The sequence below is a fragment of the Gracilinanus agilis genome, chromosome 4, assembly GCF_016433145.1.
Source record: "Gracilinanus agilis isolate LMUSP501 chromosome 4, AgileGrace, whole genome shotgun sequence".
Lineage (NCBI taxonomy): Eukaryota > Metazoa > Chordata > Mammalia > Didelphimorphia > Didelphidae > Gracilinanus > Gracilinanus agilis.
In genome coordinates this window covers 226147060-226153664 of record NC_058133.1, presented here as the reverse complement: position 1 = coordinate 226153664, position 6605 = coordinate 226147060, and positions in this window count along the sequence as shown.

Below are 6605 nucleotides of genomic sequence, written 5' to 3'. Positions count from 1 at the left end.
TAGTTAAAGAAAAATGCTGAGCTAAAATGTTTACTACTCTCACAACACTTTAACTCTAAGGGAATTTTTAACTGATCACTACTTATAAATCACTTTGTGCCACTTTGTTATCCCTCATCATTTCATTGCCTGAGAAACTCCATGGCATTTGATGTTATCCTGAAGAGCATATAGACTGACCTGACCCCATCTTACCCCCTCACTACCCAATATTGGTCTTGAAGGCAATCAGAATAGAATGTCAGAAGTGATCACCAGGAGCTTTCCCCTGAGAGCAGCAAGACTTGAGACCCCAGGAAGCCGAAGAGCACAGACCTTGGGCAGGGGGATAGAACTGAGAGGGGCAGCACCTCACTGTGACTCATAAAGTAGCCTCACACAAAAACCACTCCACAGCTCTATATACAAAGAATCTGCCCACCTCACTCAGACTTCTGACTGAGAAGGAAAAACCAGCATAATAATGGCAAGCAATGTCCAAGAATTAACTGCCAGAAAGAACAAGAGAAAAGCACTAACACTCGATAACTTTTACACAGAAAAAAAAAAAATCCAGACCACAGAGCAGACAGCAGAGGAAGACACATCCAAACCTATCCCAAAAAATGAAAACTGGTCACAAGCTCTTGAAGAGTACAGTTAGCTACTTGCTGTCCTAATCCCCTCAATTCCCTCATTTTTCTTAGCTGACTTAGTTTATCTATAGGATCTGTTTTATAAGGTTCGTCTCTGCTAAACTAAGTTTATTTAACTTTTATGACATTGAAGGAAACATGGAATTATGAATTTTGTAATACAAAAGACCACAGTACACTTATATCTTATTGTAGTTTAAGTCTCCTAGTTTTTAGCTACTAATGCTTCAGCCTAAGCAGCAGAGATTAAGATGATGCAGTTGAGGCTAGAGTAGCAATATAGGTTCAGTTGTGGGGGCTGCACCATAAGTATAGTTAGCACCAAATAGAGGATTGTGCAGTCAATTATTTGTGCTGAGCCAGTCTGGGGGACTCCATTAAAAAACAACAACTTGTTTTTAACTTAGAATATGTGCCAGGTAGCCTGCTACATGGTAGTGGCTATCCCATCTCCTCATTTGAAATGTGGATCAAAACAAAATATAGTCCAAACTAGATTGTCTTTGTGTCATACGGAAATTGCTCACTCCTATTTACAAAAAACAGAACACAATTAAATCCTGGTCAGTCCACCAGCATGTTTTGTCTTAGCATATTAATAAATTCTGTCTGTCTTACTTCCTGGGTTCCCATAATTGATTAGGGCCCCAAGTACTAATCTAGATTTCTTTTAACACCACAAACCTCCATTTCATACCACTTGCTTTTTTAAAAAATGGTTTATAGTAATGCTAGATATTACTTTCAAAACTATCCTGCTGAAGTAAAAATAGATATGATTAAAAGAGACAGGGAAGGTAATTACATCCTGATAAAAGCCAGTATAGACAATGAGGAAATAACAGTACTCAGTATGTATGCACCAAATGGTATAGCATCCAAATTCCTAAAGGAGAAACTGGCAGAGCTCAAGAAGGAAATAGATAGTAAAACCATACTAGTGGAAGATCTAAATATCCCTCTTTCAGATCTAGATAAATCAAAACTATCCTGCTTCTCTATGCTTCGTTCTGAATTTTCTTGTACTCTCTTTTGTGTAGTTTTAAAAATGTTTCAGTGGCCTTCCCCTACCCCATTATTATTAATAGCCATTATCTCTTCTCCCCCATGAAAAAAAAGAGAAGAGAAAAAAACAACTATAACAAATCAACATAGTCAAGCAAAACATACTGATTCAGAGGCCAGTGTACAAAAATGTATGTCTCTGAACCTTGAATCCTTACCTTTCTGTCAAGAAAAAGGTAACAGGCTTATTTCTAGATTCTCTGGAGACCTATTTGGTTATTACATTGGTTAGAATTCTTCAGTCTTTCAAAACTTTTTTCTTTATTATAATGCTATCATCCTGGTATAAAGAAGTCTTCTGATTCTCCTTCACTTCACTCTGTATTATTTTATGTTATTCTTATATAATTTCTTTCATATTTCTTATGGATCTATTTTTATTCCATTAAATCATATATCACAGTTTGCTCAACTATTCTCCAATTTATGAACATACCCTAAGAGTCTAGTCTGAATTTTCTTCTCCCCCCCTTTTCTTTAATCCTCTTTTTATGATTTAGAAGTTTGTTTTGCTTCAACTGTTTTCTTCTTGTTTCCTCTTAACCATACCCCTCCCTTGACTATTTGTTTTTTTGTTTGTGTGTTTGTTCAACTTTCCTCTTAGTTTCAGCAATATCCTTTCTTTCAGGTTTGTCTGTTCTTCTCACACACCACAATTATGAGAACAAGCAAATTCCACTCCTTCTTCCTCTTTTATTTTCCCTTTTCTTTCCCCTCTGAAAGCCCTCAGAACAGAAATACTGTAAATATACCTCAAGTCTTCTGTTTTTCTTTTCAATTCACTCCATATTCTCTGAAGAGACACTTCTCCCCCAGTAAGACATTAACACTAGAGCATCACTCAATACTTTCCAATTATTCAAATAAATTTACCTTTAAACATTTCTCTTGATTCTTACGTTTTCATTTCTGTTCCTATTGAGCTCTGGACTTTTAATCAGAAATGTTTAAAATTCCTCTATCCCATTAAAGATTCATTTTTTAGTTTTGCAGGGTTAATTGATTTTAAGTCTATCTCCTTTGAAAGCTTAGCCAATTTTTAAAGGGAGAGGCCTTTCAACCCACCAAGTACTCCTCCCAGAAGTGGTTAGGATAGGTAAGAGAAGGAAGAATTCTTGAGTAATTCAATGAGTAATTTCATTGAAATATCTCCTGAGTTTACCTTTCATCAAACTGAATGAGGAATCTAGGGAGTGGTTAATGAGGATTTCAGTAAATTAGGGAAATTATTCTGTAGGACCTACCCACATTTTAAGTCACTGTGATTCTGTTTGATAGATCTGAAACTTGTTATTTAAACTGAAACTTTGTTATATCTTGACTATGGAATTTTGCCTTTGTTTTTGGATTCTATAAAATAAAATAAATACCTTGCCTAAGGAGGGAAGAGTTTTAATTAGCAAGGAATAACCATGTTATGGCTTCCTAGCTGTTCCATGAATAAGACACTGTTGGTTCCAGGCTTTTTCTCTGCTGTCCCCCATGCCTCGTTTGCCCTTCCTCCACAATTCTACCTATTGACCTTTTCCTTTAAGTTCCAACTAAAATCCCATATTCTTCAGGAAGACTTCTCCAGCCATCTTAATTTTAGAGCCTTCCCTTGTATCTATGTTTAAAACCTATTTGATGCTAATTGGTTAATTAATCTTGAGGAAATATTGATAGGTGAATCAATTCGGGGGAAATTTTGTTGATTGATTTTGGGAAGATGGTAACTGATGACTGACATTGGGGGACAATATACTGAATTAGCTATAATTAAAAAGGTTTTCCCAACTCCCCCCAACCACTAAAAATCTGTCATCAAGAGTGAGGGTTGGGATAATAATATAGAATATTATTGAGAGAGTTAGGAGAAGAATATAGACCAAAGTCTATACATTCTACACCAGTGATGGGCAAACTACTTATCTATAAAATGAGAAAGTTTACAACCTTTGAGGTAAGCAGTGCAAATTTTATTTTCTAAATTTTGAAGATGGGAAAACTAACTTCAGAAATATGAAGACATTTGTCTGTCAGTGATGGGCAAACTACGGCCTGGTGGACTAGCGACATTATTCCTAATCTGAAGAATACAATGAGTAGGATACAATACAATGAAACTTCGAAAGAGTTGTCTTAGAAACAGACTGAGAGATGAGCATTTCCTTTCCTTTGGCTCCCTCTTTAAAAAGTTTGCCCATCACTGTTCTACACAATCTCTTTACAGAAACCAAAACATCTTAAACTTATCATGTTCAAAACCCTCCCTTCTACCAAACTTCCCAATTACTGTGAAGGATAACATCATTTTCCTTGACTCCCAGGTTCACAACATTGGAGTCATCCTTGACTTCCCTCTATCTCTCAGGCAGACCCCCAATCCAATCTCTTGTCAAGACCTTTCAACTTCACCTTTTCAACATCTCTCAGAATCTCTCCCTTCTCTCTTCTGACACTGCTTGGTGGGTCAGCCTACCTCAAGTCTTGCCTCACTCCAATACATTTTTAATTCATCCAATCAATCATTTAATAAATATTTTTAGCAACTTCAATTCCCCAGGTGCTGTGTTAAGGGCTGAGGATTCAAAAGACAGTCCTCGTCCTCAAGGAACTCAACAATCTAATGGGAGAGACTATGCAAACAAATATTTGCAAAGCAAGCTACATAGAACATAAAAAAGGTTAAGAATCTTTGTTCTTATGGGCAACTAAATAACTCAAATGATTGACAGCCAGGCCTGGAGGTAGGAGGTCCTAGATTAAAATCTGCTTTCAGATACTTCCTAACTGACTTTTGGGCAAGTCACTTAACCCTAATTACTCAGCCCTGATGGCTCTTCTGCCTTGGAACTGATCAATTCTAAGACGGAAGGTAAGGATTTGAATCTCTGAACTTGAGTATTATGTACCCTGCTATTGATTAACTTATAGCAAATGAGATCCTAGAATTAACAAACATATATTGTGCTTCACATTTATTTGTGCTAAACACTAAAGGTGGGTGTGATAATGAAATTAAATCTGCCCTGGCTTTCCTTAACCTAATCACCAAAGGTGAGAACATCCCCACTTAATTCACAAGTTGGGAGGTCTGTGTGCTAGAGTGGGTGACGAATCAGAATTTACTAACTGCCTCCTAAGCAGTCCTAAGAAAAGTGTCTGTTGTGATTGGACACGTAAACTAAGAGAAAGGCACAAGAAGTGACTCAAAAGAAGCCCCTTTAAAAGGGGGGTGACAATTTCCTGTCAGTCCATTGAGTTTAGTTCAGTTCAGTTCTCTTCAGCCTGGAACTGGACCTGGAGAAACTCTGGCTAGGACCTTGAACTTGGTGAGACTGTTCTTAAATCTTTCCCTTAGAACTACACATGTTGAGTGAAGAAGGCTGATTACCTTAGCCTCCCTGTAGGTACCAGCCTCCCAGAGGCTCCCTTGATTAGGAGAAGTCCTCATGGCTAAACCCCTTGTTAATTGACTTTAGGCTCTCTGGCTGGGCCTCTGAAGCCCTGCCGGAGTAAAGCCAGAAATTGAGTACATAGTCTAATTCTTTAAACTAGATCTCTTGGGGGCAGCTGGGTAGCTCAGTGTATTAAGAGCCAGGCCTAATGATGGGAGGTCCTAGGTTCAAATCTGACTTCAGACCCTTCCCAGCTGTGTGACCCTGGGCAAGTCACTTAACCCCCATTGCCTAGCCCTTACCACTCTTCTGCCTTGGAGCCAATACACACTATTGACTCCAAGATAGAAGGAAAAGGTTTTAAAAAAAATTAATAAAATAAACTAGATCTTTTACTCTACCCTCTTCTCATCTCTCTACTTCCATTCTCTCTTATATTTTATAAATAAATTACTGAAATCATTTTAGAATGGATATTTATTCAATTCTTGGCAACCGCATCTTTAAATATTAATATCCAACCAAAAACCCCTTTTTCACTCTTACAGGGTAATATGAGGGGGTACTGAGCTTCTTCCCACTGCCATGACCCCATTTCTTCTTTAGATAATTTAGGTTAGAATGATACATTTGTCTGAAATCTTTAGTCTAACAAGAAACCTTATCAGCATTTCTATAACCATCATTTCTGAAACAATGTCTTACTGAAAGCTTTAAAAAAAAAAAATGTCTGATGACATCCTTTAGTTTCTAAAGAGAGAGAACTTTTCATCCCAGCAAGGACTTCTCCATGGAGTGATTAGGTAATGATAAGATTAAGACAAGGAAGAAGTATTTGATTAATTTAATTCATAGAATCTTTTATTTAGTTCACCTTTGATGAGGCTAAATGAAGAATCCTTAGAGATAGAGTCCTTAAAGAAGGATTCATTGGATTGTGGAAATTATGTTCTAGAATGTGCCAACAATCACTATTGTTCTGTTTAATAAGTCAGAAAAGGGTTCCTAAATTCTGAACATTTTGCTTAATCTTGGCAGGGGAATTTTTTGTCTTTGTTTCTGAATACTATAAAAATGATTGATTGCCTAGGGAGGGAGCATTTGAGTGAGCAGGGATAACTCTGCCCTTGAAATTTCCTCAAAGCTCTGAATCATCCCTGGATCCAGACCTCCTGGTCTTTGTCTTCACTGCAGGACCTTCTCCAATGTTCTGGAGGTTGTTAACAAGCTGGACCCAATTCAGACTTCTGGCTCCTATCTCCTGTTTGGTCTCCTTCAGCTGAGCCTTCACCTGTTCCTGCCAGTTGTGAGATGGGACTCTTAGACCTTACAGGACATGGCATAACTTTTTGCCATGAAGTTAAGCATTTTAATCACCCGTCTCTCTTAATGGACAACTCTCCAGTCGCTGATACTTTGCCCATTCATTTCTCACTAGTTATCATTCTCTCATACTTTCTCCATTCTAATGATTTGGAAGCCTATTGGACAAATTGGACAAATTGCCTATTGGACAAATCTCACT